The sequence below is a fragment of the Lepidochelys kempii genome, chromosome 5, assembly GCF_965140285.1.
Source record: "Lepidochelys kempii isolate rLepKem1 chromosome 5, rLepKem1.hap1, whole genome shotgun sequence".
Taxonomy (NCBI): Eukaryota; Metazoa; Chordata; order Testudines; family Cheloniidae; genus Lepidochelys; species Lepidochelys kempii.
Window position 1 is genome coordinate 80,917,814 of NC_136384.1, and position 12,366 is coordinate 80,930,179.

A 12,366-nucleotide genomic window follows, 5' to 3' on the forward strand; every position below is an offset into this window, starting at 1 on the left:
CACCCAACGGTCCTAGAGGGTGCTCAGAAATGGATGCTCCCGAGGATCTGTGACAGGCAGTAATCAAGAGATTTTCTTCTAAACTGTGCATTTATAGAAAGAAAGAATAGCAAGGATCAGAAAACTTAAGATGCTTTAGCTCAGGGGTGGGCAAACTTTTTGGTCTGAGGGCCACATCTGGGTATGGAAATTGTATGGTGGGCCATGAATGCTCCCAAAATTGGGGTTGGAGTGTGAGAGGGGGTGAGAGCTCCGGCTGGGGATGCAAGCTCTGGGGTGGGGCCAGAAATGAGTAGTTCAGGGTGCAGGAGGGTGCTCCAGGCTGGGGTAGGGGGTTGGGATACAGGAAGGGGTGAGTGCTCTGGCTGGAGGTGCGGGCTCTGGGGTGGGACCAGGGATGAGGGGTTTGGGGTGTAAGAGCGGGCTGGAGCTGGAGCAGAGGGGTTTGGAGTATGGGAGGGGGGTGCGGGTTCAAGGGTGGGACCAGAAAGGAGGGGTTCAGGGTGTGGGAGAGAGGTCCGGGCTGGGGCGGGGAATTGGGGTGTGGAGGAGGGGGCTCCGGGCTGGGGGGTTCAGAGTGCAGGAGGGTGCTCTGGGATGGGGCTGAGGGGGCTCCAGGTTGGGGGAGGGGGGTGAGGACTCTGGCTGGGGGTGTGGGCTCTGGGGTGGGATGAGGGGTTTGCACTGCAGGAGGGGTATCAGGGCTGGGGTAGAGGGTTGGGGCACAGAAGGAGGTCAGGGGTGCAGGGTCTAGGCAGTGCTTACCTCAAGCAGCTCCCGGAAGCAGCAGCATGTCCCCCTCCTTCTCCCCCAGCTCCTATGTGGAGGCGTGGTGCCAGCCAAGCGGCTCTGCATGCTGCCCCGTCTGCAGGTGCCGCCCCTGCAGCTCCCCTTGGCCGCGGTTCCCAGACAATGGGAGCTGCGGAGCCGGCCCTTGGGGCAGGGGCAGCATGTGGAGCCCCCTGGCTGCCCTTACGTGCCAGAGGGGGGACATGCGGCTGCTTCCGGGAGCCATGTGGAGCCCTGGCATGCATGGAGCTAGGCAAGCCCCCGCTCCCGCTCCCTGGCTGGAGCTCGAGGGCCAGATTAAAAGGTCTGATGGGCTGGACATGGCCTGCATGCCGTAGTTTCCCACCCCGCTTTAGCTCCTTAATACATACATTACCATTGCCTCTTTCACGTATGCTTGTTCTCTTTCCCATTCAGTGCTGATCATCAAAATATTTGGGTGTAATTAGGAATATATTTGATGATTGGTGCACTCCTCCTGTCTGCTTTCTTCAGAGATGCTACAATTCAGTGTCAGACATTGTATTTCACAGCCGGGCAAGAGAGTGTGATGATGATAATACTAGTTTGTGACATAAGTGAAATCAAACTGACTGACTACAAGAAAAGAAAGCTGAAATTTGGGAGAGACATAGGTTGGTAATCAGCAATTACAAGAAAGAAAATACATCCAGTGCCCAGCTAAATAAGAGTTTGCAACAACATATGTATTTATTAACATTTTACATATTAACATACATTAACATATTTATTAACGTAACTGTGGTCTGCATTTAAAAGTTCAGAAATGGTTTATAATAAATTGCCTGGCAGCAGCAAAGCTACAGTACCACAGCAAAGTAAAACTTCAGCAAAACTTACTATCACTAGTGTAGGACCTGGAACAGTGCTCTAAGTATTAAGCTATTTGCCACTGATGTGGGAACTTTCTTCATGCTACTCCCATGCTGTCAAGTCTACTCTCAAATCCTGCTAACAGAAAGCCAATCCTCACTCTCCTTTTTCTATATGCTTAGAAGCCATAATAGCAATAGCTGTGGACAGAAAATCATACTATCCTACCAACCCCTTGAGAGAGTTAATTACTTGCTGTATAACACTGTGCCTTTAAGAAATATGAAAGCCTACTGTGTTCATCTGTCTTCATGGGTGGAACAATGAAAAACGTAAGATCACAAACATATGAGCAAAAGATGGCCCTGGCTACAAATTGGAAGAGTGGATGTTCTGACCATGACAGCGTGCGCTCCGTGGGTGTAGGCTGAAATACGTGAGAGAGTTTCGCAGTTGTCTTGGCAGCCATAAGATTCTTTGGAGAGCCATCACACACGTGGAGTTGGAAGTCACTGAAATATAAGTCTGTGCACCACAATTATTCCCAAATTAACACCATTCCAGGACTCAAACTAGTTGGACACAATCAAATATATTTGTTTTTAGAGTCAGATAACTCCTCTAGCTGGGCTATTGGAAACACAACTTAACCACTCCCTCTCAGTGCATGTTGCATCTAATTGGAAAGAGCTGGGTCAAGAGAGGCTCATTTAGCTTACCCAGCCAAGTTTCAGTTGTACAAGAAATGCTGGTTGCCTCATCAATGACTAAAAACTGTGGATAGTTGTGGCTTTATTAGCTGTTGCCTTTACACTGGACAGAGTGAACCTAAGGGTAGGCTTTCTATCTGTCAATGCACCCCTAAGAGATTTTAGACAAGATCGCATCATAGCTAAGAGGAGAGATAAGGAGAAGAAGAATTTTCTAGTGGTTAAGGCTCTCGGCTGGAACTTGGGACACAGGTACCTATTCTGCCACAGCTTCCTGTGGGACCTTAGATGAGACAGTCTCACTCTGTCTCAGTTTCCAATCTATGAAATGGGGGTAACAGTGTTTAGTGCTTTCCAGTCTCACAGAGATGTTGTGAGGATAGATACATTAAAGAGCGTGAGGTGCCCAGATACTAGACTAATGTGGGGGGTGGTTTATACCTTTTATTTGTGGACCAGTAATCTATATGTTTTAAATGGTTTGGGGGCGGGGGTTGTGATTGTTTTCTTTTTTAAGCATCCTTCTCTCTCCATACTCATCACCACAAGAAACTCAGAACCCAGGCTCTAAAACAACAATCCCACTCCATGGTCCCCCATATCCCAAGGTCAAGGTCAAGGTTGTGCTGATCAACTGTCTTTGTCACCAAAGTGGATTCTGAAGGTGTATAGCCTGGAAGCAGAGTTGAATGTTTTTTTGCACTGAGATATGTTTATTTCATGGCTAAGAGCAATTAGATTCAGACTGATGTCCAACTTTGGTGAGACTGATCCAGCTTAAAAGGGGATGAACGTCTCTTTGACTTAGTCCAGTTTCACTCGGTCTGGCTCTAAATGTGCTGAAGGAGACTAGATTGTAATATGAGATGAACATGGGAGAAAATTTCCGTGAAAAAGCTCCAGCTCATTCAATAATAGGTAAGTTTGCCTCTAAATGACACAGCATGATGTGGACACATCACCTAGTGCTCTAAACACTATGTGAGTTGCTCACTGAATACTGGATTCTCTTAAATCTGTCAGCAGTCTTGGAAACAGTTAAGAGACTTGTTTGAATACTTGGCTAGAATACGTTGGGCGTGGAGGGGGACATTCATTCTAGAGCACTAGTGTTAGAGTCCCTAGAGGGTGATGTTGGCTGACACTTCACTTGCCTCAAGAATACCAGAGGGAAGCTCAGAGGCAATGCAATCTAGATTGACAGATAAGGCCTTGGGATTAGGAAATCAAATTACCACAAAATAGCAAATTGGCTCCACCCCTGCAAAAAAAGCTAGCAGGAGAAGAGACCAAAGGAGGACCCAAGTCTGCTGTTGTCATAATAGTACAGTAGAACCTCAGAGTTATGAACAACCTCCATTTCCATTTAACACAGTACTGTACTTGCTTTTTTTTTTTTTTTTTAAATCTCTGTTGCTGCCTGATTGTGTACAGTACTTCTGGTTCCAAATGAGGTGTGCTTGAGCAGTCAGTTCGTAACTGTGATGTTCCTAACTCTGAGGTGCTACTGTATCCTCTACTACACTAGTTTCATCTGCCCATGTCAGTTTCTCACAAAGGTATTTTTGGACTTTTTCCATGTTGTCTGTTACATATGAGATATCCCCCCTCCCTCTCCCCATAAAGCCATTACCCCACTCCAAGTCCCAACCTTGCCATGACACCTGGGGGGGGGGGGGTGCGGGAATCAGCAAATGTAAGGTGTCCAGGTTAATAGGAAGATGGAGATGGTTGTCATTTTATCTAACTTTTTTGCAACTATATAACCGTAATGACTGTGTGGTGTCTTTCTCCTCTCCATGTGGCACTTATCTTTTTCAACTGGAAACTCCAGGGGGCATAGACTGCCTCCTCAGATGATTTCACAGTATCTAACACAACAGTGCATGCTCGTACTGGGCCTCTCTATGCTATTGTTTATATATAGTAAAAAGACTTACAATGTATCACTGCTGAAAGGAGTAAATGATTAAAAAAAGAGAGAGATGCAAAAATAAAGTGGGACAGGGGATGTAAGAGAAACAAGGTTTGCACAACGTTTCTATTCACATCAGTGGGGGTCATATTGTGGGTAAAGAGAGAAGGCCCGAACTCTGTAGCCCAGCCCACAGACTAAGAGAATTAATTTGTCCCTCTCTCTGGCACTGATGGGGATTTCCCTGGACTATCCTTGAGGTATTTTGGATCCCAGCTACTCCTGTTTTCCCAGGAGGTGGCCAAGAGTGCCTCACTTCATATAGGTCTAGTCAGGTGCTTGCAACAACTTCTCTGTGATGTGGACCTGGCTATAGCAATTTAACATTCTGTAACCTCCAGATTGGGCTGCTATAATGCACCCTACATGGAACTACCTTTAAATACTCTTTTGATGCTGCAGCCGCTGCAGAATACAGCTTGGTAGTGGTGGCCACAGGAAGTGTATTATAATACTTCTCCAAAAATTGTACTGACTTCCTATTTGCATTTGTGACTTATTTCCAAGTGCAATCAAAGGAGCTGACAGTGATCTATAAAGTCCTAAATGGTTTGGGTCAAGGCTACCTGAGGGCCCCCCCCCCACTTCCTTTTTTCCTATGTGCCACCATGAACCACAATCAGGAGACCAGGTATTCTCACTGGTAGGTCCTTGGCTCTAAAATTCATTCCCTCTCACTGCTTAGAGAGTTCCTGGGAGCTGACCTTCAGGTCTCCATTCAAGGCCAATCCCTTTGCCTGAGGTGGGGGAGATTGCAGAGTAGAAGGGATATAGTCTACGTTGTGGGGCTAGAGTCTTTTTCTTTATTAACACTGACAATTCTTTATTAGCTTTAAATATTTCATATGCAGCTAGAAACCAAGATTAAGTATGCATTGGAGGTAATTTAGCAAAGAGCTTTGGTAGAGTCAGGAGGGTCTTGCTAGTAAGTGTTGCAGGACTAGCTATGTGAACACACCAGATGGCATGGGAACAGCAAGAAAGAGCAACTGCATCGAGGGACTGGGAAGAGATGAAGGAGGCAAGAAGAGTAAAAGGGGAACTTGGAAGAAAGGGGCAAAGAGTGATGGGAGAGAGAGATGTAAAACCTAGCAGAGAGGGCTAGAATGATGAGAAAACTGATTAAGACCAACGAGAGGTGCAGAAAACTAGAGGGAACAGAGTAAAGAAAAAAGGAAAAGGGAAAGCAAGAGAGAGAGTGGGTAAAAAGAGGGAAATGAGACGAGAGTGATAACCATGCAGAAAAAGGGAGGAGCAGGAGGAAAGTGAAAAGGGGACCGTGGGGTCAAGGGAATGGAGGGCAAACAAAAACGGGCAAGGTAAAAAGAGAAGAAAATCCATCCTACCAGAACCTCCCACCTCATCACTCTAACCCAGAATCTATTAATGGATCAGGAAATAAAGAAGAGGTTCAAATAGCATGCAACCACCTCAATTCACATTTACATTTAATAGAGAGGTCTACAAAGCTTTCACTTTGAAAACTGACCTCACCACATTGCTTACAGTATTTAATTCTTACCTCTCACTGAATACTGTGTTTTTCTGTTGGAAACTGACCCCTATTAAAAAATCTGGCTACTTTATGTAGGTACACAAAAGGAGAGAACTCTTTTGAAAATGTGCCTTTTTTTGTGCATGGGGAGGAAAGGCTGAGTATTTTGGAGAAATCCAGTATTTTGCTATTAAAAAGTGGTGGTAAGGCCACCAATATGAAGTCTACTCTCTTTCCTTCAATACACTTTGGAATCCAGGTTTGGAATTCATATAAATTATTACTTCTCCGTCTCCTGCAGCAGATATAATCAAACTCTTTCTAAGATATACATTTCATCATTAGAAAATACATATACACTTGAAAATGCGGTTGCTTGCTTGCAAAGATTAAATACAATATAACTAGTTTCCCCTAGCCCTTTTGATGCAAACATTTAGAACCGTACTCTTTTTCTTGCCAATATCTGAACAGCAAGTAATAGGTACATCATTAGATCAATGGCGGTCTGATGACTTATTACTCTAAAGATGGCTCCAGCCAAGAAGAGTAAGCCCAGGAGACTCATTGTGGCAAACTTCATAAACATATGCATTTTAAAAATAGATACAAAAATTATGAGGTAGGAAAAAAACAGGCGAGTACAGCAGAGGAACACAGATCCAGATTGCTATCATTGAGAGAGTCTTCCCTTAATTCTAAAAGTTGGCAGGATGTAGTTCTGTTGCTGCTTCTTAGACATCGTGCAGCTAGTTAGCCCCAGAACGCAGAAGAAAAATATAATGGGAAGTAGAACATGTACTAATGAATTACAGCCTAGCACACACCCACGTGCATCTTGTTACTTCAGTTGACATTTTATTAATTATTTCTCACCTTCTTTGTATTAAATTTTCCATCTGCTGTACTTTTCCTACAGACAAGCACCCACAATCCCTCTTCGCTTTTCGTACTGAACTTAAATGCATGCAAGTGCAAAGTAACAGGTGGCGGAAAAAGGGCTAGCGGCTTTCGCTTGGCACTCTAAACCCTGGTTAATTATCAGTTATAATTATACGTCAGCTATTTATTGACTTGGAAACACTGGTTTGTTTTTTTTCAGTTCCAGAACTGGACCAATCCACCTTAGAGCAGCACAGGTGTACGACTACAGCAGTGCCGCTGTAAGGTACGCAGTGTAGCCACTCTTTGCTGGCAGCAGAGCGCTCTCCTACCGACAAAATAAAACCGCCCCCAACGAGGACTGGTAGCTTTGTCAGTAGGTGTGCTGGCCACACCAGCACTTTTTGTCGGTAAAACTTTTGTTGATCAGGGAGGGATGTGGGTTTTTTCACACCCCAGACCAACAACAGTTTTACCAACAAAAGTGCAGTGTACACATAGCCCTTGCTTTACACAGCTTAGTGATTCTTGAAGTGGTTAGATTTCTCCATGGAGTTACTGTTCGACAAACTTTTTTTTTAAATGTTCAAACCATTTTTAAAGGTGAGTGCAAGAGTGTTAAATTGGTACATTTAAAAACTTTCTAAAATTTAAATCAAACTATTTTTTAAAATGTAATAGACAGCAATATTTAACACGTACATAGCCCTTTACATCTTCAAACCACTGTATGAAGACTAAGTCATAAAAAAGGACACGGTGTTCCTATACTGAGACTCAGAATGGGCGCGGTATTTTTAAGTGTGTGAAGAATTGGTTTTGCAATGGAATTGCAGAAAAAGCCTTAACTGTAGTTGCTGGAACAGTCACTTGAATAAACCCTTGTTTATTTCTGTTGCAATTTTTTCTGGTAATAAAGTTAAAATTACACATCAGTATATTATGAAAAACAAGAAGTAGAAATCCATCCTGATACAGATACAGCATTCTTATCCAGGTAAAAATTAAGTTGTGTATGTGTCAAATTATATTTCATTTATGTGGACTCTCAATTCTCTGCCCAAATAAATCCCCAACAGACCAGTCACTAATCCAAATCTCTAATAAAATACAATTTGGCTTATACTCACAGACGTCATTTTCCATTATGGTACATCAAGGCAGAAGTTAATACACATGCCTTGCATTAAGATAACACATTATTTCTTACTGTTATTTTTTGCTTTTCCAAGTGCTTTGGCTGGAATGTACGTTATATTTTAACAGGTGGGTTGGCTGGCTGGCTGCTGGGCTGTAAACCAGAAACTGGAATGTGCACTGAATGGTATTGAACCGAATGCTTGTAAAGTTCATGGACACAGACTGACTCAGACAGACTCAGATGCATGCACACACACAGAGAAGAACACACGCACATATTATATATCGCTAGCCTCCTTCTTCTTCTTTCCCCTCCGTCCAGGGATAGTTCAAGATTGAGTTTTCTGTCATATTTCCATGCCCACACAAACAAAAACCACATTCATACTATATAACGCTTCTGAGAAGTTAAGGTGATATGTACACCCAATGAATGTTCATGCACAGAGACATATATACAGATAATGGTCTCTATATTTAAAAAGACTAGTGAAACTTGCAGTCAACAAGAAACTACACAGGAATTCTAAAATTGAACCACTGTGCATATGTCCAATATTACATATGAACATAGAAATACTGTAGACCCACACAAAATCATAAACTGAAGACCAAGGTATGAATATTGTAGCCATATTTTTCCATAAAAAACTGTATTCATAGCTCTCCCTATCCTATAGGGAGGAAAATATACAAGTATGAGTTAGGGATGCAGTATGAGACTAAACCTTGAGTGCTGTGGCTCTTATTTTGTGTTGCGACTTCAAATGTTTGCAATAGTACGAGTTTTATTTGTACATTTCAATGATTTAAATATATAAATTGTGTTTGTAGCATATGGGTGTAGGTACATATGTACATGTAATGTGTGGCTATAATATACATTTGCTTGTTTCACAGTTGTGTGTTTAAACAGTTTCCTTGATTGTTGTTGCTTTTTAAAATTGTAAGATACAAAAGGCAAACTGCAATAATTACCTAGGAGACTAGACTATTACAGAATCCTGCCTGGTCTAACCTATTTGTATGTGTCCCTACTATATATAAAACTGTCTGCTAAAAACCCTCATTAAACATAACTTCCGTACAGATAATTATTAGCTTCATTTTTATGCTGTGACTTTATTTACGTTTTTATTATTGATCAAAAAGCCCATGTACTCCATATTGTCATTGCTTGTGGTTTGGAATATGAACTACATTGGTCTGAGTTACCCGTGGGCAAAGGGGCAGCCAAGAAAACAAACAGCTAATTGTTGGTTTAGAGCTGGATCATTTAAAGAGAGACCTCCAACGGACATTTTCATGCATTAGCATTTCAATAAATACTTCAGCTTGTATTGCCATTGCCCACCAAGTTTCAGCGGGGGCCCCCTTTTACAGGGGCGAGTTCTACCATCCTCTAGGGGTTTCCTAGGGAAACCAACAGCTCCCAGAACCTGCACCCCGAGAGACAGACGCACACCCTTCATGCCCACCGAGAACTAAGCCCGGGTGGGAGCAGAGCTCGCTGCACGCCGTGCACACTCACCCTCCGTCTGTAGCTCCGGATTGCTTTACACGCCCCTGTTCGTCCTCCCGGTTTTTCCAACTTCTCAAGCAGCTACGTTCCTGGCGGGGGAATCAGAGAAAGTGCAGAGGCGCATGTTTGCTAGGCAGGGATTCGAGGACGATTCCAGAGCCGGGCTCCTCAGCCTCAAGCCGCGGGCTATTCATTGACCTGCTAAGCGAGCGAGGTGGAACGGCAGCGGGGGCTGGAGCAGCCCGGCCGGCGAGGCAGGCGGGCGGGCTGGGGCGGGGGAGGAGAGGGGGGAAGGCGGGGGCGTGGCTGTGCTTCCTGACTGGCGGCCACTTGTACAAGTCGGCAGCGTCTGCCGCCTCGCTCCCGCGGCTCCAGCCCCGCGCTCCGAACGGGATGGGGAGGCGGGCTCGCGGGGGAAGCAGCAGGACAAAGAGCGGCTGGGAAGCCGCGCGTGTCTGGGGCCCCTGGTGGCCAGCGAGCGGTGGCGCATCCGAGGGAAGCCACCAGGTCAAAGCCTCCAGGAGGCAGAAAACCAAACCCTGCCTGGAAGGGACCTGCTGTTGCTGCTGCATCTCCGTCTCCGCCGAGCAAGCAATAAAAGGGCCAGGCATGTAAATACATCAATGTATTATTTACACAAATCCATTTTGTAGCCTTTCAGGGGCTGGTTTGGCTAGCGGGTTTATTTGCCAAGTTGTGCAAGGAAAAGCAAGACATAAAGAGCCATCAGGCTCTTCTGCAATTCAAGAAACAAATACATAACGCAGAGCAAGGAGCTAGGGGTGGGGTGTGTAACTGGTTTTTAAAGGGATTGATCGCTTACCCTTGTGCAAGGAAAAGAGCGTGGAAGTGCAATTCTGCTCTAAAATGCAACTGTGAAAATGCTGCCTTGAGGTTCTGCGGTCATTGTCTCTTAATACCCAGTCTTGCAGTAAAAACAAGTGAATATTGTTCTTTAACTCAGCCTGGTCTCTGAGAGTCAATTTGCGATTTTTTCCTTTATTGCACCATCACTTGCAATAAAGCTTCTGCCAGTTAAATGATGCCCTAAAGTTACATCTCTGCAGTTCCACTGAATTCAAGCTAATTGGCCTCTAGTAAACAGTTCTGTGCATGATGCACAAGAAAGAAGAGAATCCAGTTTACTCCATTCTTTCTGTGTGGTTCTGCAGCATTAAAAGTAATAAAGCAATACAAACTTGTGTTGCAGAGATGACTAAATTCACAAAGGGAAGCATGTCTGGTAAGTAAGAAGGTATTGTTTTTATAGTGTTAAATTTCAGAGTGGAATTGCTCCTATAAATATTCTCCAGAGGGCTTGGAAGAGGAGGAATACATGGGGAGGGCGAACTAGGATACAGGAACAGCTGTGGTCGTGTACTTCCCTTTGTGTCAGGGCACAAGTCGCTTAACATTTCCAGGTATGGCCAACAGGAATAACTACTCACCGGAATGTTATGAAGACTAATAAATTCATGTTTGTAATGAAGCTTTTTCATTTTTAAAGTGCTAATTTATAACACAAACTGTAATCAAAGCAACCTGATTCATCAGAAGCTGGGATGAAGGAAGGGTCAGGAGAGAAGAGAAATAATTGCATGGAGAGAGCATTAATCTTTATTTGCTAACATTCTAGTCCTGTCAAACTTTGGACAGAAAGTTAACCACTAAATCGACTAACAAAATGTTTAATTTTGAGCATAAGTGAACAACTATCCATTTAAGACATACTGAACCCCTGTAGCAATTTCCCTGCTAGAAAAGTCACAGAACAAAAGGCAGCTCTCAAAGATTTTATGGAAAAACACATCTAGAGCTTGGTGGATCCTTTGTGCAAATGTAACTCCCATTGAAGTCAATGAGAACTGCAACATGTTAAAATTACATTTAAAAACCTACAGTCACAAGTACCTCTGATTCCATCGCTCATAAAGGGATTTCTTATTGGATCAAATTCACCGCTGGTGATCATGTATGTCAATCCATTGACTTCACTGGAGTTGTCCCTGCTTATGATAGCAATGAATTTTCTCAAAGAAATATCTACAATTATAAGGCCTTAAAGACAGCTGGGCCCACCTAAAATACAAGCTTGGTCACTAATGTATGTTTTTCAACATCTTTGTCTTGTTGCTTTTCTACACACACAAGAATACTGAAAACAAAAATGAATTAGTTACCAATGTTGCTGCAGATGTTTGTTTTGATTGCTGGGTTTTGCTTTTTGTTTTTCCACTGGCAAAAAATAATCTTTGCATCTAGGTGTATTGTTTAGCACTAGGCTTTTTAATAACCCCCAATGGCATGAATGCTCTCATGTGAAATTGGGGGCAGCAAAGGTGCCAGTTAGGTATTTAGATTGTAAGCTCTTCAGGGCAATGATTGACTTGGTGTTCTGTATTTGTTCAGTGCCTAGCACATTGAGGCTCTGGTCCATGGCTGGCATTTCTAGGCATATAGTAATACAAATAACTAATATACTTGGAAAAAAATAGATACATTTAGACCCCAAACTCTTACACACCTGAGCAGTCCCATTTGGCTTCAGCAGGAGTACTTGTGTGAGTAAAATTAAGCATGTACTTAAGTGTTGACAGGATGGGACCTTAGTAAAAATCACTTCTAGGACCTGATCCTGCAATCTGATCTACATGATCAAATGCTTACACCCTCATCGAGTCCCACTGAAAAGGGACTTGTGCCTCAACTTGCAGGATTGAAGCTTAGGTTTTGATATACAGGTGTGGGTTTTTAAAACACTTGATTCCTGAAGCTAGGCCCCGACCTCAATCCTAACTTCAGCACTGTGTCCTTAATTTAAAAAAACCCCAATACCCTAAAATAATGGTCCAAGAACTATAGACTCACACTGGGGTAACTATAGTGTCTGTAGACTACTGCCGTATTTTTTTTAATAAAGATGTGTAGAAACTGTTGCTCTGTGAGAGTCAAGGAGACACTTAAGCCCCAATCCTCTAAACATTTACAGCTGGGGTTACCTTTACCCACATCTGTAGTC

At 43.5% G+C, this 12,366-nt stretch overlaps 1 protein-coding gene across 2 annotated transcripts in view; it reads right to left on the minus strand.

The window, feature by feature from the left end:
- Positions 1-9,600, minus strand: part of MARCHF3 (membrane associated ring-CH-type finger 3) — a 95,721-nt gene extending 86,121 nt beyond the window's left edge. For both annotated transcript variants that reach the window (XM_073344854.1, XM_073344855.1), the window contains exon 1: positions 9,357-9,600. The gene's annotated coding sequence lies outside the window, so the exon portion shown is untranslated. The remainder of the gene's footprint in view (positions 1-9,356) is intronic.
- Positions 9,601-12,366: the final 2,766 nt, after the last annotated feature.